The sequence below is a fragment of the Juglans microcarpa x Juglans regia genome, chromosome 1S, assembly GCF_004785595.1.
Source record: "Juglans microcarpa x Juglans regia isolate MS1-56 chromosome 1S, Jm3101_v1.0, whole genome shotgun sequence".
Lineage (NCBI taxonomy): Eukaryota > Viridiplantae > Streptophyta > Magnoliopsida > Fagales > Juglandaceae > Juglans > Juglans microcarpa x Juglans regia.
The window spans coordinates 15640076-15665013 of NC_054595.1; the positions used below are offsets into that span (position 1 = coordinate 15640076).

At 38.1% G+C, this 24938-nt stretch overlaps 1 non-coding gene across 1 annotated transcript; it reads right to left on the bottom strand.

Moving 5' to 3' along the window:
• Positions 1-13266: 13266 nt before the first annotated feature.
• Positions 13267-13373, bottom strand: LOC121247954. The gene has a single exon (XR_005937354.1). It is a non-coding gene; the product is annotated as a small nucleolar RNA R71 (small nucleolar RNA).
• Positions 13374-24938: the final 11565 nt, after the last annotated feature.

Here is a 24938-nt window from a genome sequence, read left to right on the forward strand (position 1 = left end):
ATGCTTAAGGAGTGTAGACCCCTATTCCTAAGTTGCATATTGATTGATGGTTTGATACGAAATCTATTGAGGTTATTCAGAAAATATTTTGTTAGTGCATGCATCATACAAATCATCCAAATGCTTTAATCTTGATTGAAATTGCATTTGAAGGAAATTGTGGAATGTTAAAACTCCATTGAATGTCTTCTGTGAGAAGGTGACCTGAGAACTAGGTGCTTGCCTAAAAGTGTCTTAGAAGTTCATTTTTTATAATTGTGTTTGTTTTCCCTAAGTCAACAAAAAAACTCAGTTTCCTTATTTGCTTAATATACTTCTGTTTGCATCCAATACATTTCATTTTCACAGAGTCTTAAAAAAAAAGAAATAAAAATTCCTTCAGATTACTTATTTCTTTTGGCTTGTGAGCAATCTAGTTCACACCGTTGCTCAGTGACTGCGAGGATTTCTACTGGTGAATATCTCACTTCTTTAATTCTTTTTATTTCATAATAATAGTACAGTTCTGAGTCATAAAATGTCTTAATCCCTCTGAAATCGACCTTGGGACTCTCATTATAAAATAACTAGACACCTTATGCACTTAGGAGGCATTTTAATAGGAGAGATAGATTTCAAGAAATCTCAGTTAGCAAACAAACAACATACAAACAGAAAACATTAGCATATAAAGGCAAACTATGAGATGAATGCATGGACATGTACTTGAACCAAAACTTGACTCATGCGATTTTGACTTTTAGAAACATATGACAGAGATCTTTTGACATTTTGATAAAACTTCTTTTTCTTTTTCACATTGAACAGTCCATTACACATATTTTACTTACTGTCTTTCCACTTCTTGTAACATATGATCGGATACCTCCTAGCTCCTCTATGCACGGTGGGTTCCCTCCTAGTTACCGCATCACCTAACCGGACCACTTGACCTAGGTGACTACATCAGAGTCCTTTTCTTATGCAGCAATTAAGCTTTTTCACCTTCATTGCATATAACACATGTGGTACCCACTAGCTTTAGGTACTACCTCGCTCTGGAACCCTTTAGAAAGATCCACTCGAGGTCCCCCAACTGTACTTCATCGACCTAGAGGTTACCACTCTAATTTATGCACTCCAGAGTGGACATAGGAGTTCTACTAGGTCATTCCTCCGTCCTTATATTTGAGGTTGTGATAAAACATGTACATACTCTTTTATTTGAAAAACAACACAACCCGAAATGCATGTGACATGAACTAGTAACTCTTTTTCTTTTCATGGACTGTATGAACATGCAATGCCAAGGACTATGTAATCATGTGACAACACATTGAATATTTCACGTTACGGATTGAAAACATTAGAACGTGCAGTTTACTTAATACAAAAGCATAGGCAATTGCATTCAACACATACCAATGCAAGAGGCATTTTCTTATCATAGCCGATTTATAAAGATCATATAAACGTGTCCAACATCATGCCAAAACCGATTACACAACATGATACACAAGAATGTAGTTTCACAATGTCTATGTCTAAGTATGTCCGGATCATTCAAGAACACATAAGCATGATTCACAAGAAATGGTTTTTGAATCTTTATCTCTAAGCATGTCCGAATTATCAAGAACACATAAGCATGGCAATTCATCATGTGAAATCAATTACAAAACATCATACGGTAAGGGATTTTCAACCAACAAAACTAGTTCACACGTTAACATACAATAATGCAAAGTTTACATGGCATATTCGAATATAATTTGAGGGTAGGTTGAGAGTCCACTTACAAAAATACAAAGAAATATAACACGATCAAGCGAGCTATAAAATGGTTCATTTTACTAATTAGAAACAAGAAAACATAACCCTAACCGATGTGTGTGGAGGTACTTGGGTTTTCTTTTCTTGCTCACGGAGGCACTCCAAGCATTTGGCCTAAAGGTCCTTGGTCGAAAGGTGGTCATGTTTTCCCTGACCTTGGTTAGGTCTTGGGCCTGTGAGTGTGTGCATGGCATAGGTGTGATGGGCATGTTGTGCATCATGGTCGAGATCCCTTGGAAACAGGATAAAGATTACAACTTCTAGTTTTCGGCCTCCCCCCTTGGGAAAACCCTAGTTTCTTCTAAGAAAGCCTCTAAGAGTAAGATCAAATGCTTGTGTGTGGAGGCAGTGTTGTAATGCCCCATACTCGAAAAGGGTGAGAAGGTTACTATCTGATACCTAAAATCATATCCTCACAATATAAATAACATTTCCAAATATTTCGTATACATGAATTCACATATGCCAATCAAATATAAATACAATCCTCACAGAGTTTTCAATGAAATGACCCAACAAGATAAATTAAAAACTACTCAATTCTCCATCATAATAACAAATCTCCCAACAATTCAGATCAACATAATAACAACATCATCAACACTAAAAAAATTTCCCTCATAACAACAGTACTCTTAGGCACTCAATAATTAGCCCACTGCTAGCCTCGCCCATGCCTCCTAATTTTGGTTCTTAGCAGTATCATCACAATCATCTGAAATGTTATGAAGATGAGGGAGTGAGTTATCGATAACTCTGTAAGCAGGGAGCATATACCAATATGTAAACATGGGTATTTTTAGAGTACAAGATGCAGTATAAAGTATTTTCAGTGTTAGCATGCAAAACGAAACATGTTTTCATAACTAACACAGCGATGGTTTCAAATATTTAGAATCCAGAGCACTTTGACATAACATAAACTGAGCATCATCATCACATCATAACAAAGTATCACATATAACAGAGACCATGTTTAACCCCCATGGTAGGGTTGTGCTATCCCTGATGGCCATACCGGGCAGAGACAGAAGTGAATCTTCCCCTTATTATTCTCAGAGTCCTGAGTGTGCACACATGAAAGACCACATATAACCACTTTGTTTCCAAAGTGGGTGCACTCAGAGATAGAGAAGTTGGTACCAGTTCAAACAAAGCAGAGCAGAGTAGAGCAAAATCAGAGTCAAATACAAAACCAGTACACCTTGCCAAAGGTTTTTAAGATGCCATATCAAAATAAAACTGAGTAAGAAACGTATTCAGATTATTCTAACATAATTAGAACAAAAATCAGAGCATCTTTATAAAACTATGCACAAATTATCAAATTTTGATAATTGCTCTTTTTCACATTTTAGAGATAGTAAGTCAAAATATTGCTCATTTTTACACTATTCATGTCAAAAAATAATTTTCCTCTTTCATATAGGTTTCATGAGAATGTAAATAAATGGCCGAGGTTGTTTTTCCCAAATTCTCGTTTCATATCAAAACATGCATAATTTTTCAGAAAGTTAACCTCTATCTATACAATTCATTCAAAGCCTAGCATAATAACCCCATTTTCCTGACTCTCATAGTGCATTGTCTAAATCTTGAGTCTAACTCTAGCAAACTCCACACCTATACCAAGGGATAAGCACTGACATATTAATAACCGACCGAAATTCCATAACTACTCAATACAGCAACTACCTGATTCTAATGATAGATTAACAAGTGTCCAAAATTAGTAGTTAATACATAACATCAACCTTGAATATTTACTCAACTCACAACACATCTACACAACCAGCCAAACACACTTCATCACACGTAACAGCCATAAAAATAGTCTGGACTGCCAACATCAACACAGACCGCAACGTATAACCCACAAGGAAACAAAGTCAATTCAATAGTCAATATTTAAACCCAAAACAGCCACCAACAACCCCGGACAGTTACATCACTCCACCCACACAACCACATCAAACTCAACAGCCACCCTATTTAGTTCTTGTTCAAAACAACTCACCAACAGTTTACATAACCTACAAGTTAAATTGTAAAACACTAAAAATTTTCCAGTAATCACAACAATATAAGCCACTAATTTAAACCATGTAAAATGTAAAACGAACACTCAGGTTACCTTACCTAGATTTAGAGCGAATGAATTATAAAGAGGCGTGCAGTTTTCTAGGGCACTAGAAATGCACTGTACCACAGGTCCATAGTCTCAGGAATGGAATTAAACAATGAGTAAACACACTACGTTGGAGCTAAAAAATTCGACAATAAAAGAAAGGCATTACCTTGATTGTATTTCGATACATAGGTTATACAATGCTATTGTCTTTGTTAATCACGATCGCAACCTTAACAGATGGAATAATTTGGAATTTGGAGAGTAGGAGACGCAGAGCCGTAACCGAGAAACATGAGGGATAGGGCAGTGAGCTTACCGATGTGTGAGGAAAATCAACCGGCAACACAAACCTAAAAAATATCCAACAATCGCAGCACCAACAACAAACTAAATCGCAGCAGAGATCCACGAGACCCACGATCTGCATATTCGAAACCCATTTAGCAAAAAAATTTGTGTGAGAGAGAGAGAGAGAGAACTCAGAGTGGTTGTGTGAAAGTGCGTAATAAAATGTAAATCTCAGAGAGAGAGAGAGCTAGAGAGAGAGAGAGAGATGCTTACTATGATAACGGCGGATTGATGGGCATTGGCAGAAGGTTTCAATCTTCGTAAGAGGCAAGAGGACGAGAGAGGGAGAGAAAATGAGTCTGTTGAGAGAACTTTAGATTTTGAGAAGAAAAACAAACCACAAGGGTGAAGGAACTGCCGAGAAGCAATTGTGGGATTGGGGGAGAATTGAAGGGAGATGGTTATACTTGATAAACGGTGTTGTTTGGGCCTTGGATTTTAGTTCACGGGCCTGGGCTTCACACATGCTCTTTTCCTCTAGCCAAAACCTTTCACTTCCCTCATGATCATTTCCTTGCTTTGGGAAAACCAAAAGTCCCTATGACATGTGGCGTGTACATGCTCAAAACTAAAGCCCTAGAATCCCTTTGTTGTCCCTCTTGTGCGTCTAGATTCAATGAACCTCTTAGGCATAGATGTCTTTTTACCATACCCTAAATCATCCTTGGAGAGTGGGCATGTGCATGCTTGCCAAGTGGCAAGTGATGTGTGAGTGGCTCTAGCCTTAGACGCCCATTTCTTCTCTCTTCCTCAAGTCCCACAAAGATTTCCTTCTACAATCTTGGGTGTGTGTGCATGTGGCCTTACCCATGCAACCCTTCCTTTTCCTAATCATTTCTTCCTTCTAGGATAGGCTCATCCCTAGTGCATGCATGACACTTGACAAAAATATTGGCTGGTCTTCTTTAGGTAGGCGTGAACCACCCTTGGCCGAACCCTAGGAGCTTCTTGGAAACGTGTGCTTAACCCTTTGGCATCCCTCATGGGCCACTTTCCCATATCATCTTCTAGAAACTCTAAAAAGCTTGACAAGTGGCATGGGATGTAGGTGGTGGTTGTGTTGGCCGAGACTCCTAGGAAATTTGTTTTTGTCTTGCCCTAGGCGCCTCTTCCCATTCTCATGTTTGGGTTCTTCTAGAAATCTGCCTACCCTTCTACATGTGTGACAAGTGGCAAGGAGGTAGGTGAGCTTGTCATGGTTGGCGTGTAACCCTCATGGGTGAAACCCTAAGGGACTCTTGGGGTTTCGTACCTCTAATTTGTAGTGCCTCTAAAAGACCTTTCCCCTTCTCTAGTTATTGCACAAAACTGTAGGAATTACCAAAATCTTGTGGGAGGCATGTGGGGCTTTTGGGTTCCCGAAACCCTAAAGTCTCTCACCCCCTCCAATCACTATCAGGTCTGGATTCATTGTGCCTAGTGTGTAACATAATCATGTGTGACATGTGGAAACTATTTCACGAGTAGAGTGTGTGCCCCATGCTCAACTAGGGTTTCAAACCCTAATCCAATGTTGTGGCCAAATTCCATGGGCCCTTTTGGGCTTGGATGCACAATGCACCAAAACAAAATAATCAAATGGATGAAGCCCAATACTTCTAAGTATTCTAATCCTCCCAAAGATTAAACATAACATGGTGACAAAAGATAGGCTTGGACTTGGCTAAGTCCGGGTTGTCACAAATGGGATGTCGAAATGAAAGCTAATTAATGTCTGTGTCGAAATGAAGCCCAATAGAGAATGATTAGAATAAAAAAAGAAACCCAATAGAGAATACCCATAGAAAAATGAAAGAAATTACCAGCAGATGATAGTTGTTGCAGTGGATTGAGAATATAATTGAGGGAGAGAGAAAGTCTGGTTAAACCCATAATTGCGAAGAAGACCCCATAGCTACAAGAATGCCAAGTTGAAGATGATTTTTGGTCAGCCATTTTTGGTAGGTTGACTTTGATGACTCTCAGGGCTCTTATTCACTACATTCATTTTATTCTAAACAATCATGGCTTTCCATTTGTTGGTGCCAAATGCCCAAAGTCACTGCACCCGGCCTAAAGAGGAACTCTTAAATAAATGTCTTTCATGAATTATATTGAGTCTTTCAAGTCACATAGAATATGATTTAGATGCACCTAGTGAGACTAGTAAGAAGAAGATATAGATTATTGTTAACGTCGTGTTTGGTATGCCTTTGGGCCAGGTTCCAGCAACTCAGTTCTTTAGAACTGGGCCTGCGAAAATGATGTAGAAAGTGGCTAGGAGACGATGGCCTTGGGGCCAGGGAGTCTCTAATGCCAAATTTAGTAAAGTCTCTTCAAAGTTTATAAGTAAGTGAGCGAGTCTAAGGATCAGAGATATTTTTTGTACCTAAAAGTTGCTATTTATACCTGGAGTCTAGGAGGATAGATTCTGTCTATCCCCATGGAGATAGTGTCCTTTTATTATTTCTTTGTCAAAGTCCTTTAATGCGGCATGTAGCTTGGGTAGTGGTGCCATTAATGCGGCATGGTTTCCCAATTCGCCTTACCCTACTAGCATCCATGGTGGTCCATCGATGTCTCCTTATTAGAGGAATGAGTGTGTCTTTACTTCCTGCCCGTTTACGTGGACAGTACTCAACGGCTGGATGTTGTTCGAGGGGTTTCTAGATCAGTGAGTCCCATCCCCTGCAGTAGGCTCCCTTATGGAAGTTTCGTCCAAAGGATGCCTACCTATGGGTCGGGCTGAAGAGTTTATTCATTCTGGGTTGGGCCTTCGTTTCTCATTCCCCTAGTAGCCCTTCTCAGGCCTACTAAGACAGAAGGAGAAAAACCCCTTACAATTATAATTGCTAATGTCTTATACATTACAATTTATTGCCGGTGATAAAATTGGATGAATTATCTGATAAGGGTACAATTACTATGAGAATAATTTATCTTGATCGTATAAGTGGAGGCTTCTAGTTAATATATATGATGTATTGAAAAACACTACGTTGAATACAACTTCAAAGAAATTTACTATTTGTTTGAACTCGACATTCATATTCAATAATAATAATGAAATTTAGGCTTATTAAATTAATGAACTCAAATATCAAGTATAGATCATTTTGATATGTCACAGACTAAGATCATATAGGGTCAATATCTCAATATGTTGGGTGATAATATAAAAAATACTATACGGGTATAAATTATGTTAACCATTTTATGTCTCCTATGAAGTTGTAAATATTCATCATAGAAAAATTAATGGACTGATTAATATGACTCGAACCGGATCTTTAATAAATGTTAATGAATTAATTCTTCTTTGTTATCAAAGTATTACTTTGGTACTAAAGAATTAAGATTTACAAAATTGAGGTGTCACTAAAATTTATTTACCTTGCTTTACCTTACTCTAGATATATGTAATTAACTAAACCTAGTCTACAGTTTTAATTCCATGGTGGTAAAGATAAGTGTCGATATAGCTTCCTGTCAGTCAGAACCACCTTCAGAAACATTGATCTATGCCTACAAGATGGTGAAAGTATAGCCAGATTTGTCCTAGTGAGGGACTCCTCTGACACTTAAGTTAGATCACCGTTGACAAAATTTAAAGCTTACCTGAGTGCCACGAGTATTTATAGAAGCTTGTTGGACTGCTTTTTGGCAAGAAAGTTTCCCCATTGTATGGTCATTGAGTGCTTGCATTAAATACTCATCACTTTGCTGGACTCATTTAATACATGTCTTGCAGAAGTTCGACATTATGCTGTCTAGTTGATTCTACATTAATTGTGCCCCACTACTCTAAGGACCACGCCAGCAAAAGAGAGCAGACCGTCACCCAGCAGCAACAAGGAAGGTAAAGAAGGTAGCCTTTCCTTATTCAGCAAAGATGATATTCCCTCAATTTGGTGGAAAACGAGGCAATGGTGGTTTGCAGAGTGTAGCTAGTCCAACGAAAGGGCGAGTAAGCACCTAAGTAGGAATGAGGAGTTGAAGAGGCTTGTAGTTCTGGAAAGGCGTCTTCCTTATGAAGGCGAGAAACGTGCTTGAGGCAAGCAACAATCAAGAACATGACCTTTGCTAACGTTTGAGCTTTTTGGAACTACAAGGAAACACTCAAAATGTGGCAATGTCATACATAGAGGCCCACACTCCATTTGAAGAGTCACATCCGGAGTGGGCCTATAGAAAATATTACGACTCAACAGATCAAATCGTCTAAATCCAAATGTATGGTCTAATGCCATGTGGGAGACCCTCACTTGTAGAGAGACTGAGGATTGGACATAAGGCAAGCCATGAGGGCGTGCGAACCATGCCTTGCCTATCAGTCTCTGTCATCCTGCAATAGGATGATTGAGATGGGACTCGTATTCGAGCATGTATGGAGCCAGAAGGATGTTAGAAAGACACTTGATGATCCTATTCTATAAAAGGCTTTGGAAAATGCTAGTCGTCCGTTTGGGATTTTTTTTTTTAATTTTTTACTTAATGATTAAGAAAGTATTTTTTTAATGATGTTGTGATTTTGTTTTAAAAAAATATTTAATAGTGTTAAAAAATGCATGTGAAAAAGAAGCCAAAAAAAAAAAAAAAAAACTCACATGGCATGCACTCACGAGAGCCTGTAGCGGGGCTCCTAGCGGTGGTTTTAGAGCCACCCAAAATGCTTAAGGTAAGAACCAAAATCTCACTTTTGAGATCGAAAACACTTGAGAGCCTTCTGAGTTTAATCCTTTGCAAGAAGCAAGTGACTTCGAAGGAAGCAAAGAAAAGAGCAGCGCAGCACCGCTATAATGCTATGGGAATGAGGTAGGTTAGCTTGTAAGACAATGCCGATGAATGGGGAGTAAATGTTGTGTAAGGATGTTATGGAATTTTGGCATATGCATAATCTGTAATCTCCCATTTTCTAATCATGAAATGATACATGTTTTTCCATTATGCTTACGAAACTTTTTACTTCATATTTTCTAGGATTTGAATGCATTCGTTTTAGGTTGCTATCTTTGTGAGAGTAATCGTATCTCTGTATAAGTATCGTATCGTGTCCCAATCATCATGGACAGGACAGAGGATTTCTTGGACCATTCCTGTGGTGTGTCTCCATGAGCTTCATACGGGTAGAGAGAGTCGCCGTGAATGATTGGGGTGGGGCGCTATCGTATTAGTCTCACCTGATAAATGGGATGAAGAATCCCCGAGGCATATCACGTGTAGGTGTCTTCAAGTTAGTTGGCCAGGTAGATGTTTCCCGATACAACATGTATATCTCTGTGTGGGAGTTGACCTATGTTAGGGATAGGCGAGTTGACTTGAACCATGTTGGTTGGGTGGGAGAGATTCCCTAATTTCAAACGGTGGAGTGGCTCATCCTCTATTGGCCCATCAGGCAACAAATGTTGTGTGATGAATATCCATGTGATACTTGTGAATGGCTATGTGATTGGTGTTACAAATTTTACGTACATGAGAAGAGGGTGATTTCTCGCCTCAACTACATAACAACTATATATATATATTGAGCTTTGCATAGAGGGTAATTCCTCACCATGTTTACGAATACATGTGTTTTTGCCTGAGAGGGTGATTTCTTGCCACGCACTAATACATGTATTCACCCCTTTCATTGCATGACACTGTTCATTGCATATTCATTGGCATTGTTTCTGATTAGTGGTCTTGTCATGGTTGTCTAACTTGCCTATGGTTTTGGTATCGAAACCATAGACTTTGATATAGAGGTAGATCCAAGAGTGATTTTCGAGGAGGAAGAGCAAGCCCAGCCTGAGCAATAGGCGTGTAGGCCTGCTTCTATTGTAGAACATGTCCACTTGTGGGACAGGTGTTAGGCCTGTTTTGGGAGTATGAATCAAATAGTTGGATATGTGTAAAAATTATTTAAGAAATGAAGTGACTTGTAGATGTTGTGAGAATGTATTTATGATTTTTAGACTTCTAGTACTATAATGTTTAGCCTTTAGTCTAAAAGTTTATTTTTCCATTGTGAACTAGATATCTATTCCTTACATGTTGACTTCCTAGTGAATATTGCACGCCTAACCCGATTTTGAACCTTGGGTGTTGTTGACTGATTGGCACTCTTGAAACCATAGATCCTCGTCAGACCTTTTATCAAGGAACAAGACACCACAAAGACAACCAATATTGTTAAGGACTGTACAAAAGATCCTGATCCTAACAAGCATGACACTATTACACCTCCACAAGATAAAATTCAATCAAAAGATTAACCACGTCTATCACAGTTAGACTTAGATACTAATCTTGTATAGTTGTGAATTATCTATCTTATTGGCATCTCTTAAGCTTAGACTCCTAGTTAAATACCATAAATCATTCATGTGCGTGTGACACCAAAATTGTGTGAACTAAAATTATTTAGTCAAGTCCATACCTTGATATGGTATCAAGAGCCAATTGACTCACTTTTTTTTTTCCCTCTTTTGATGAAGGACCAAACCTCTTCGCACTCTGAATCACATCTTCAATCCCCTCTCTTCTCTCACCCAATCATATCATCAAACACTTTCCCTCCCTCTGTAACCCCTTTCTAAATTTCACAACTGATAAATGTTATTTTTATGTGATTTTTATTCAATCTTTAATTTATAAAAAATGTCATTTTCCCTTCAATACTATTAATTTTATTTTATTTCTACATATTTTTATTTATTTTCTTGGATTTGAAGGAATGAGAAGATTTAGTACAAAATGGAGGCATTTTGGTACAAAAGAAGAGACTATGGATCTAGACTGATGAGAGATAGTGAGATTTGAAGAGAGCCGATGAGATTTGAGCGAGGAGCCTTGTCCCGTGGGCAGCAAAGAGATTTCTCTCACCTAAAGGCAAGAAGATTTGGGCGAGAAGACTTACCTCTTGGTAGGCGAGGAAACTCGCGACCAGAAGGCGCGAAGATTTGGCGACAAGGCTCTAAGTGATTAGATTGGGCGATTACTCTAATCGACCAACTTAAGAGACCAACCTAAATGACATCATGGGTAACAACTAGAAAAGGCGAAAAGAGTCTTTCATATCGGTTGAGAGTCTTTCCACTTGGTAGGTGAGGAGAGGGTAGTGTGGTTTTTCTGATCTCCACGCCCATTCATTTGTGATCTCCACACCAGATATATTCAGCACACACGGCATCTACTCGGTGGAATAATTCCTCCCGACCAGAATCAATCTGTTGTTGACCACCAATTTCTGAGTTCTGCAATCAATCTGATGGCAACCAAATCCTCCTGAACCCTGTAATTCAAGCTACATATCACTGAATCTTCTAATTTAGATAATCCCGTTATTTTTGGGATAATTCCTTTTATGTTAATATTTATCTTTAGTAACTATTTTCCATATCTTTAGGCAAGCTTTTAGCCACAATTATCTTATTTCTAGATTTAAATTTCAACATCTATTTAATCCTGTCTTGTGGGATGAATAGGTAGAGTTATGAATCGGAGCGGAGAATTTTTATGTTTTAGAGTCTGAGTCTGAGTTTAGAGTTCCAGAATTTATTCTTAAGTGTTCTTTTGAGAAGGCAGAACTGGAGGGCAGTGGCAAGAGCAGCATGCTTCATCAACCGACTTCAACGAAGAACACCAGTTTTATTCTTTTTCTTTTCAATTCCATTATGAACTAATTATATTTTCTAGAGGTTTAATATAGCCTAGCATTGAACACATAGTTTATATTCCAAATTATTTTATCTTCAATATTTCCATGATTGATTGTTTATTTCTTGTTCTTAATGCTTACAATTTTCTAACTAACTATTGTTCAATTTTTTGAATTGCAATGAGATCGAGAGGTGATTTGTGATTAAAGCTCTAGGATTAATCACCATTAGTGGAGAGAAAACAGAGATGCTTTACCACGACTAGTGTCATTTTCAAGAAAAATCCAAAAAACTTAATGAGTCTCCAATTAGTTAAATTCACATAGAGATATGAAGTTATTAGTTGGAAATATTTTTGGTACTGTTCGAGAGAAAATATTGAATAGTTAAGGAATTTTTATCATCAACTTGGGATAATTGAGATTCTACAACAAGGAATAATAAATTGTATTGGATTTGCTAGGTGAAGTCAAACGCTCTAGATCTATTATTATTTTTTTTAAAATATTAATTTTAATGCTTTTATCTTCAGTTTAATTTAGATAATCCATTTTTCAACTTACGGTTTTCCAAATAGTAATTAATTTAGTCAATTTCAATATTCAATAGCATAATTATTCCTTGAGGATTCGATATCCATTTTCTTTACAACACTTTACTACTTGTTACGATTCTGTACACTTGCTGGTATATTTTTATGCGAACAAATTTTTGGTGATATTGTTAGAGAATAGTTATTTGTTATTGATATTGATACCAGCTAGATTTTTACTAGTTTGGATTTTATTTTATTTTATTTATTTAAAAAAATGGTTTAAATTAAAGCTCAGTTTGGTTTTTCTTTTCAGGAATCAGAAGTGCATGCTCCGATCTAAATTATTAGAGCATACACCTTTCGATCCCGAGATTGAAAGAATCTTACGTCAGATTAATAAAGAGAAAAAAGAAAAAGGTCATCGCATCTAAAGTTAATATGGCCGATTAAGAGCACAAGGTGTTAAGAGACTATGCAATACCCTGAATCAATGGGGCAACGTCTAGTATAAGGCGGCCAGCTATAGAAGCCAATAACTTCGAGATTAAGCCGACCCTCATTCAAATGATCCAACAAACCATCCAATTTGGGGGCTGTCACAACAGGATCCTAACGTCCATATTACAAATTTCTTAGAAATTTGTGATACTTTTAAACACAACAAAGTGACAGATGATGCTCAATTGAGACTTTTTTTATTTTCACTTAGGAAAAAAGCAAAAGCTTGGCTAAATTCTTTGCCGCCTGGCATCATCACCACCTAGGAGCAGTTGGCACAAAAAGTTTTGGAGAAATATTTTCCTCCAGCCAAGACAGTGAAGTTAAAGAATGGTATCACTACCTTCACCCAATTTGAGAGTGAATCATTATATGAGGCATGGGAGAGATACAAGGATGTATTGCGCAAGTGTCCACATCATGACCTCCCAGCTTGCTCCAAGTAAAAACTTTTTACAATGGTTTGGGATCCACAAATCAATCTATGGTTGATGCAGCCGCAGGCGGAACATTAATGAGTAAGATCCCTGAAGCTGCATATGAACTTCTGGAAAAGTTGACGTCTAACAACTATCAATGGGCAGCAAAGAGAGCAATACCAAAGAAGGCAGCCAACATCGTTGAGCATGACTCTACGTCCACAATTGTGGCTTAGTTGGCAAATCTATTCAAACAAATAGGTAAAATGAACATTAAAGTTATTTAAACTAATGTTGTTTGTGATCATTGCACAGGAAATCAATCAAGTGTAGATTGCCAAGTGGGGAATCCTTTTGTTCAACCGAGTCATGAACAAGCCCATTACGTGTCCAATTCCGAACTTCAAAATAATCCTTATTCAAACACATTCAATCCTGGATGGAGAAACCACCCTAATGTTTTATGGAGCAATAACCAAGTGCCAGCTAGACCACCTCAACAGTTTCCACAGTAAGAGAAGAAGCCGACACTTGAAGATATGTTCATGCAATAGATGCAAAAGACTGATATGACAATGCAAAAGGCTGATATGGCAATGCAAAAGGCTGATATGGTGATCCAAAATAACTCGGCTTTAATCTGTAATCTTGAGGCACAAATCGGTCAGCTCTCAAACATGCTTACTGAGAGGACAACAGGGACTTTATCGAGCAACACTGCGACCAATCCAAAGGAACATGTCAAAGCCATAACGTTGAGAAGTGGGCGGACATATGACTAGTCCGTAAATACTGAGCAAGATGCAGAAGCTGTTGAAAATGTGGAGTCCGAGAAAAAGGAAACTGCATACGAGGTGAAAGAAATTGATTGAGATGTGATCGACCAACAAGCTGAGAAGACTAAAGAGAACAAAGGGGCTGCAAAATCCAATAAATCCAGGGAGTTTATTTCTAAAACTTATTCTCCTTCAATTTATGATCCACCAATTCCTTTTCCGCTGAGATTAAGGAAAAATAGGATTGATAATCTGCTCTCTAAATTTTTGAGTATATTTAAACAACTGGATATTAATATTTCTCTCATTGAAGCTTCAGAGCAAATGCCTAAATATGCAAAATTTTTTAAGGATATATTATCAAACAAGTGAAAGTTGGAGGAGCATGAGACTGTGATGCTGACCGAGGAGAGCAATACAATTTTACAAAAGAAGCTGCAGCCTAAGTCAAAAGATCCAGGGAGTTTCATGATCCATTGCACTATATGAAATTCCTATTTTGATAAAGCTTTATGCGACTTAAGGACAAGTATTAATATAATGCATGCATTTTTTTGTTTTAAGGAAATTAGGCCTTGGAGGAGCGAAGCTGACCACCAACTCTCTACAGTTGGCAGATAGATCTATTAAATACCCAAGATGACTCATTGAGGATGTACTGGTGAAAGTTGATAAGTTCATCTTCCAGGCTGACTTCATTGTGCTTGATATGGAGGAGGACGAGGAGATTCCTTTAATACTGGGACGACCTTTTTTGGCGACGGGGAAAACTTTAATTGATGTACAGAAAGGAAAACTCTTTTTGAGGGTTGGCGAGGAGCAAATCACGTTTGACATGTTTAAATCTATGGAATTCTAGTCCAAGGTACATTCCTGTTTTCAAATAAGCGATCGAGACATGGTCAAGGCCGATGAGACTTATGAAGCTGAATTTCCAAAGCTACCACTTTAGGTATGTCTTACTCACTCTACGTCTATTGAATCTGAAGATGAAAAGGTTAAGGAGTGTGAGAGATATTTGGAAGTTACACCTTCCCTTTTTCCTTCAACAAAACCAAAAGAGGAAGAACTAAACTTATCTCAGCTGATGACACCCAAACTGAAACTTAAACTACTTCTATCAAATTTAAGGTACGCCTTCTTAGGCCAGGACTCTAATTTTCAGCCATTATTAACAGTTCTTTGAGTGATGTAGAGGAAGAGAAGTTGCTGAGAGTCTTGCGGGAACACAAAATGGCCTTGGGTTGGACCATCTCGGACATCAAAGGAATTAGTCCTTCAATTTGCATGCTCAAGATTTTAATGGAGGATAATTTTAAATCGATTGTCCAACCTCAGAGGAGACTTAACCCATCAATGCAAGAAGTAGCACATAAAGAAGTATTGAAGCTTTTAGATGCCAAGATTATTTATCCAATCTCAGATAGTGCATGGGTAAGTCAATGCAAGTCATCCCAAAGAAAGGAGGGATAATCGTGATCAAGAATGACAACAATGAACTCATAATGACGAGAACAATCCCGGGATGACGAGTATGCATAGGCTATCGAAGACTGAATAATGCAACTCGGACATGCCATTTTCCCTTACCGTTTATTGATCAAATGCTAGAAAGACTTGTCGGCCACGCCTACTACTGTTTTCTAGATGGATATTCTGGTTACAATCAAATAACCATTGCACCCGAGGATCAAGAGAAGACCACTTTTACCTGTCCTTACGGCACTTTTCCATATAGGCGCATGCCTTTTGGGCTTCGGAATGCGCTAGCCAGTTTTCAAAGATGCATGATGTCCATCTTCTCGGGCATGGTGGAAAAATTTGTAAAAGCCTTCATGGATAACTTCTCAGTTTTTGGTCACTCATGTGATAACTGCTTATCTAATTTATCTTTGGTTTTGCAGAGATGCAATGAGACAAATCTTGTTTTAAATTGGAAAAAATGTCACTTCATGGTCAAGGAGTCAATAGTGCTCGGCCACTGAATTTCCTTCAAGGGAATTGAGGTCGACCGAGCAAAGATAGAAGTTATTGACAAACTACCACCACCGACCAATGCGAGGAGCGTGAGGAGTTTCTTGGGTCACGTCGAGTTCAATCGTCAGTTTATAAAGGATTTTTCCCAAATTACTAAACCTCTCTGCACTCAGTTGATTAAAGATACTTGATTTGAATTTTCTAATGAATGCTTGCATGCTTTTGAGTCATTGAAAAAGAAATTAATTTCAGCACTTATCATAGTATCACCATATTGGAATTTACCTTTTGAATTGTGTGATGCTAGCGATTATGCTATAGGGGTTGTTTTGGGGCAAAGAAAAGATCAAAATTTTCATGTTATTTATTATGCATGGCTGACCTTAACAAGAGCTTAACTTAATTATGCTACTACTAAAAAAGAATTGTTAGCAGTTGTGTTTGCCTTTGACAAATTTTGTTCTTATTTGATAGGTTCGAAGGTGGTCGTCTATACTGATCACTCAGCTTTTAAATACTTGCTGTCGAAGAGGAATGCCAAACCAAGACTGTTAAGATGGATTCTACTACTACAAGAGTTCGATTTGAAAATAAGAGATAAGAAAGGTACCGAGAATGTAGTGGCCGACCACTTATATCACCTTGAGATTAAAGAGGTGGTTGGCGAGGAGAATTTTTCAATTAATGAGACATTCCCAACTGAGCAATTAATAGCTATACAAGTTGTTCCATGGTATGCCGACATGGTAAATCATTTAATGTCCAAAGTTCTATCGGCCGAGATGACATATCAACAAAAGAAAAAGTTCTTTGACTTGAAATATTATTTTTGGGAGGAATCTTTTCAATACCGGCATTGCACAGACCAGAAGATTAGGAGATATGTGCCCGAGGAAGAGATGGAGAGCATACTCAGATATTGCCACTCATTGGAAGCAGACAGCCTCCTTGGTGTAGCAAAAACAGTAGTGAAAGTTTTACAATGTAGTTTTTATTGGCCAACTATTTTTAAAGACTCTTACAATTTTATTAATTTATATGATCATTGTCAAAGGGTTGGCAACATTTCTAGGAAACATGAAATGCCTTTAAACAATATTTTAGTGATTGAATTATTTGATGTTTAGGGTATAGATTTCATGGGTCATTTTCCATCCTCATATTCTAACAAATTTATTTTGGTTGCTGTAGATTATATCTCCAAATGGGTGGAAGCGGTTGCCTTGCCAACTAATGATGTGAGGGTCATAGTGAATTTCCTGCAGAAGGACATCCTTTCCCGATTCGATACTCTGAAGGCTATAATCAATGATGGCGGGAAGCATTTTTGCAATCGCCAATTTGAAGCGCTACTAATTAATTAGGGAGTTACCCATCACGTGGCGACACCATACCATCCTCAAACAAGCGATCAGGTTGAGGCGTCCAATCGGGAGTTAATGTGCATACTGGAGAAGACCGTGAATGTCTCTCGGACAGACTAGACGTGAAGGTTAGATGATGCGCTATTGGCCTATCGGACAGCATTCAAAACATCGATCAAGAGGTCACCTTATCGGCTCATTTATGGAAAAGCCTGCCATCTACCCGTGGAGCTAGAACACAGAGCCTATAGGGCGACTAGAACTCTGAACTTTGATTTACAAGAGACTAGCAAGAAGATAATATTGCAGATCAACGAGATGGATGAATTCCGCAATGATACTTAGGAGAATACTTGGATTTACAAAGATAAAATGAAAAGATGGCACGAATATTCTGAGAAGGGAATTCGAAGTCAGGTAGAAAATTCTATTATTTAACTCGACTTCGACTCTTTTTGGGAAAGTTGCGCTCTCTGTGGTTGGAATCGTTTGTGGTAACCTGTATCTTTCCCTATGGGGCTGTTGAAGTCCATCACGAGACAAAAGACACATTTAAATTAAATGAATAGAGATTAAAAACTCTATATGGATGGAGACTTTAACTCGAAAAAAGTGCTTCATCGATCTCGCCAGTAATAAATGATGAGAGGATAATATCTAGCTATAGACTTTAAATAAAGCGCTTTTGGGAGGCAACCCAAGTTTTTTATTTATTTTATCAAGTTTTATTTTTGCTTCATATTATTCATTTTCTTTCATCCTACAGGAACGAAGAGGTGAAGAGATCTCCAAGGAGTACACGACTGCACCTTCACGGAAAATATTCGATTGGCAAAACTGGAAACCATGAAGGGAGCATCTCTTACCTTCTCTCATTCTTTGCTTTAGTTTTTCTTCCTTTCTCCCGTTGAGAACAATGTGATATTTACGTTTGGGGGGAAAAGGATATTATTTTCTCAAAAAAATAATAATGATAATGATAAAACAGTATGGTTTGATGAATAAAAAGCTTATGATAAGAATATGATTATAATTGATTATAATTTTTAGGAAAAATCCTCATTGCTTAAGTTAGTTGTTAATTCTTTACTTGATCTTACTTAATTTGATATTTCCTATGTTCAATAAATGCCTCTTATAATCATTAATTTTTTTGAGTATCTAGAGAAATTTTATGTGAATTTTGTTAATTTGTATGGTCTCAACTTACTCTAGAACTTGTTTGATTACACTCAAGGTGAAATCCTAGACAGAATATTACTGACGAAATGATTAAGGCATTCTTTGGACCGATTGATCTTTTCAAGCTTACCTATTTATTATCCTTATCTCTAGTCGCCCCTTTTAGTTTTATTGAAATATATTTTGGACTTATATTTTTCTATCTTGTAAGCCTCATATTCCCTACCCTAATGGAGCTTAGACACTAATTCCCTTACCTTTCAAGAGAACTAAGTTTACACAAACTCACAGACTCACAATAGCATGAAATGCAAGAGAGGTAGAATGTTTACAAGTAAAGCTAAGTGTAGCAATATTATCAAAATTATAAGTTTGGGGGTGTGAAGAGTCAACTCATCTACTGTGTGGCCAATAAGAAAAGGCCGACAAGAGTCATCTACAAAGGTAGTTGAAAAAGTATGGAATATTTAAAAAAAAAAATGTTTGACCTACCGAATAAAGGGTTAAAGAGAGATACTTGAAAGTGCAATAAAGGGGTAAGGAGAGATACTCCATTTTGGGCCTGACTGAAGCTCTCCCCGAAAACTCTCGAACCCGTCTCCCTTAAAGCTGTCATTCCTGTTCTGGCTCAAGGGGTGGGAGCTTCAGCTCCTCCCCCTCTCTCCTTCTCTTCCCACCCCCATCCCCTCTGTGTAGAGCTCCATTTTTTATTTTGTGTTTTTGCAGGCTAAATAAGGCTGAATCGCTGATCTGGTACTTCCGGCGACCATAGATCAGCACCCGCCTCTCCATGGCATTGCCCAACCGCCGATCTTCAAGACTTCCGAAGGCGGCGCCAAACGGAGTGGCGAGTTGCTCGCACGCACAGCCAAAAGGATCGGAGGCATTCGGCGAGTGGCTTCCTCGCGCCGTCGGGAGGCCCTCTACCGGTGCCACACGTGGCACCGCTGGGGTTTGTGAGTCCGGAACCTCCTAGATCGGTCGTTGGTTTTCTCCCAGGGTGGCACGTGTACTGCACGCGCCTCCGCAGTTGCTTGGAGCTTTTTATTTTTCTGTTGTTACAGTTGTTTTCTTTTGTAATTTTCGTGTCCTATAAAAAAAATAAAAAATAAAAATAAAAATCTAAAAATTTTGTCCCTTCGGACCTTGGTCCGATAGGTGTGATCCCCCCTCTCTGCTTAGGCGGTGTATGGGGTTGGTGCACCCTACTTCGTGTAGTCGGGGTATGGGTTTTGTCACCTGGTTACTGTTTACTCTGTCGGGGACAGAGATATGCACTATGGATCTCTTAGACGTAGGTCTTTAGAGTTCTGTCGTCTGGGCTAGACCATGTCAGCCATGAAAGTGTGCTGGGGAGCTATTAACGTATGTAACTGATTTGTTTAAGTCAAAGTTGTATGTCATCTTTTATGAATGAAATGTGATCCCTTATTATCAAAAAATAAAAATAAAATAAAATAAAGAGAGTTATGCTGGGAGATTTACAAAGATTGAGAATAGATGTTTGTGTTAGAAGTGAGAATGCTCTATTTATTCTGTTAGTGTTCAAACTTAAGTTCTCTTACTTTATTTGAATCCTACATTTTCTTTGTAGCCCTCACCCTAGCTTTACATTACAAGTTTAATAAAGACCTATTGATCCCTAGTGGTAGTTTCTGTTTTACATTAGTGGAGAGTGATTTGAAAAGCAAGCCTATGGAGTTTTTAGAGATCCATTATTGATTTACTTGTTTGCAAAAAACTATCTGGGAAACTAATGATGAAGTGAGAATGATGGGTATGCATGAATGTGTGGATGGATAATGCAGTGGAATTGAGTTTTGAATTAACTTTTGGATTTGATTGATATTGAATGATTCCTTTGAATTATAGACTTTAGACAATCTTTGAGGCGATAAATTTTGTAAATCAAACCCTTGCTTGTTTTAATTATCTTTCTTTCTTCTTTGCTCGAGGGCGAGAAAAGCTTAAGTTTGGGAATATTTGATAAGTGTTATTTTTATGTGATTTTTATTCATTTTTTTATTTATGAAAAGTGTCATTTTCCCTTCACTACTATTGATTTTTATTTTATTTATTTTCTTGGATTTGAAAAAATGAGAAGACAGAGCGCAATAGAGCATTTTAGTACAAAAGAAAAGATTACGGATCCAGACCGATGAGAGGTAGCGAGATCTGAAGAGAGTTGATGAGATTTGGGTGAGGAGCCTTGTCCTGTGGGTAGCAAAGAGATTTCTCTCGCTCAAAGGCGAGAAGGCTTAACTCTCGATAGGCGAGGAAACTCGAGACCAAAATGAGCGAAGATTTGGTGACAAGCCTCTAGGTGGTTAGATTGAGCGACTAGTCTAAATGACCAACTTAAGAGACGAACCTAAACGACATCATGGGCAACAACTAGAAAAGGCGTGAGGAGTCTTTCATACCGGTTGGGAGTCTTTCCACTCGGTAGGCGAGGAGAGGGTCGTGTGGTCTTTGTGACCTTCACGCCCATTCATTTGTGACCTCCACGCCAGTTATATTCAGCGCAGATCGCATCTAGTGGGTGGGACAACTCCTCCCAACCAGGATCAATCTGTTGCGGACCACCAAATCCAAGTTCTGCAATCAATCTGTTGGCGACCAAATCCTCTCGAACCTCGCAATTCAAGCCGCATATTACTGAATCTTTCATTTAAGATAATCTCATTATTCTTGGGATAATTCCTTTTATGTTAACATTTATCTTAGAAACAGTTTTCCATATCTTTAGGCGAGATTTTAGCCATAGTTATCTTGTTTCCAAATTTGAATTTCAACATCTATTTAATCCTGTCTTATGGGATGAATAGGGGGAGTTTTGAATCGGAGTAGAGAGTTTTTATGTTTTAGATTTTGAGTTTGAGTATAAAGTTCAAGAATTTATTCTTTAAATATTCTTTCAAGAAGGCAGAACTGGATGTCAGAGGCGAGAGCCGCATGCTTCATCAACCGACTTCAACGAAGAACACCAGTTTTATTCTTTTTCTTTTCAATTCCATTATGAATTAATTCTATTTTCTAGAGCTTTAATGTAGTCTAGCATTGAACACACAGTTTATATTTCAAGTTATTTTACTTTCAATCTTTCCATGATTGATTGTTTATTCCTTATTCTTAATGCTTACAATTTTTTAACTAACTATTGTTCAATCTTTTGGATTGCAATGAGACCGAGAGGTGATTTGTAATTAAAACTCTAGGATTAAACACCATTAGTTGGGCGAAAGCAGAGATGCTTTACCACGATTAGTGTTATTTTTAAGAAAAATTCAAACTTAATGAGTCTCCAATTAGTTAAATTCACATAGAGATATGGAGTTATTAGTTGGAGATATTTTTGGTATTGTTCGAGAGAAAATATTGAATAGTTAAGAGATTTTTATTATCAACTTGGGATAATTGGGATTCTATAATAAGGAAGAATAAATTGTGTGGGATTTGCTAGGTAAAGTCAAATGCTGTAGATCTATTCTTATTATCTTTAAAATCTTAATTTTAATGCTTTTGTCTTCAGTTTAATTTAGATAATCCATTCTTCAAATTTCAGTTTCCAAATAGTAATCAATTTCAATACTCAATAGCATAATTATTCCTTGTGAGTTTGATATCTATTTTCTTTAAAACATTTTACTACTTATTATGATTATATACACTTGCAGATATATTTTTATGCGATCAACTACCGTAGAGCTTACCTGTGACAAATATCTTCCATGGCAACTGCAGGTCACCCCCTACCTTTAGGGTCTTCATCTCTTTGGCTATGTCAACAGAGCCACACCCTGCCCTCCTCCTCTTCTAACCACATCTGCCTAACCCTCTATGTCTAATCCAAACTTTAGCATATGGACTATGCAAGATCATCCCTAAACTCCTCCTTGTTGGAAACCTTTCTCACACATATTACGAAATGCACAACCTCATGGTAGGTATCGAGCTCCCTTGAATGTATGTTTACCTCCTCTTCTGGCACCCACTCCATGAATTTATACAATCAACTTGCTGCCCTTAAGAAAGGAAACACCTCTATCTCAGACTATTTTAATAAATCGACCAGTCTAGCCAATACTTTCGCTACTGTAGATCAACCCTTATATGATTTTGAACTTGTTTCCTTCTTGCTAGCGGGTCTTGGACCAAAATATGACTCATTTTTTACATCAGTCACCACCTGAGTTGATCCAATTTCATTGGAAGATCTTTATGACCATATGCTCGCTCATAAGCTTCGCTTGGAACATCGTCAACTGTCCGTTGATCTATCTCTTGCTGGTTCCAATGTTATTGCCCTCACCAGTGTTCTAGTGGTAGCCATGGTGGTTGATTTTCCAACTCTGTTGGTTATGTCTCTAACTCTAGTTCCAATCAATCTTCTCGAGGCCGAGGGCGTGGTCATGGACCACCCTCATCCTCTAGTCCAAAGCCTGTTTTCCAGGTGTGCAACCGAATAGGGTGCACTTCCCGTCCAATGTGCAAGCCAGCCAATTTTACAAGTCCCTCACAATAGTTAGACAACATTTGATATCTTGACTTAGGTGCATCTCACCACCTTACAACCTATTTGGCCAATTTGAATGTCAACTCCAAAGAGTACAATGGATCTGAGCAGATCCGCAACGTTTGGTACTAGTTTACTAATCAAATACAATGACACAACCCGGTTAACCACACCTGATATTTCTTTCCTTCTTAATAATGTTCATCATGTGCCTTACATTAAGAAGAACTTACTCTTTGTTAACAATTTTTTTGTCGATACTAACACATTTTTTGAATTTCATCCCCACTATTGTTTAGTGAAGGACCAGGCCTCTGGGAAAACTCTATTGCATGGGCCAAGTAGGCATGGGGTGAACACATTATCTACCTCCAATAACGATTGTCCCCCTATTTTCTTTGTTGGGACAATACTTCTCTTTCTCAATGGCACCCAAGAATGGGTCATCTAGTGTTTTGAGTTGTTCATCGTGTCTTGTGTCAATTTTCCCTTCCTATTTGGTCATATTGTCAAAGCTTCTTGTGTCCATCATGTCTTAGTTCTAAGAGTAAACAAGTTTCCTTTTCTGAGTCATGTAATCGGGCCTCTACCTCACTTGAATTAATTTTTAGAGATGTTTGGGGACCGTCTCTTGTTACTTCAAAAACTAGATTTTGTTATTGTGTTACCTTTCTGGATTCCTATGGTCGTTACACATGGTTCTACCTTATTTCATACAAAAGTGAAGTCACCAACGTTTTTCCCCAATTTCAACCTTATGTGGAACACTTTCTAATTGCAAAATTAAATCACTTCAATCAGATTGGGGTGATGAGTTTCGGCCTCTATCCATAATACTTACCTCCCTCGGCATTTCCCATCTCCTCTCTTGTCCACATTCACATTAACAAAACAATTTCGCTAAATGCAAACATTGTCACATTGTTGAGACGGGACTTTCTCTTCTTTATTATAGCGATACTCCTCTTGAGTTTTGGGATGAGGCCTTTCATACAGCTTGTTATCTCATTAATAGCATGCCTATGCCTCTTTTGAGCCGTGCCTCTCCATTTCGATTTTTGTTCAAGTGTTATCCAAACTATTCTTTTCTAAGGGTCTTTGGCTATGCATGTTGGCCTATCCCCTGTTCATGAAATAAACACAAACTCCAGCCTCGTTCCACTCCCTATGTCTTTCTCGGGTATAGTTTGAAACACAAAGGCTATAAATGTTACAATCCTCAAACGAAAAATAAATAAAAATTCTAGAGACCTAGTATTTCAAGGGCCTGAGTTCCTTTTCCAACTTAAATTTGAATCTAATTCCATCCCAATTCTTGACCCTTCTCCCATCTCCATTCCACTGGTCTAGCCCATGCAACAAGTTCAGCCTATGTGTACGTGACACTGTGGAAATTGAAGCCTTAAGCAAATCAAGAGCTCCCAATGGGGCCATTAATCCCTCTCCACCTCACACCTATGTCTCTCCCCAAGATAGTGAATCCCTAGCCCCTATCAAACCTTCAACTCCCACCATCACTATAGTGCCAACTGCCCCCCAACATCCCATGATCACTTGTTCTATAAACAAAATTTCTCAACCCAAAACCCATTGCTCAAAGCCCTTCTTGCTGAGATTGAAACTAACAATACTAAACCAACTTGCTACATGACAACAGGTAAATCAGCCATGAACAAGGAACTCAAAGCATTTTTAAAAAATGGAATGTGGTCTCTCGTTCCACCCTATACTACTTGAATGTCATTGGCTCCAAGGGGT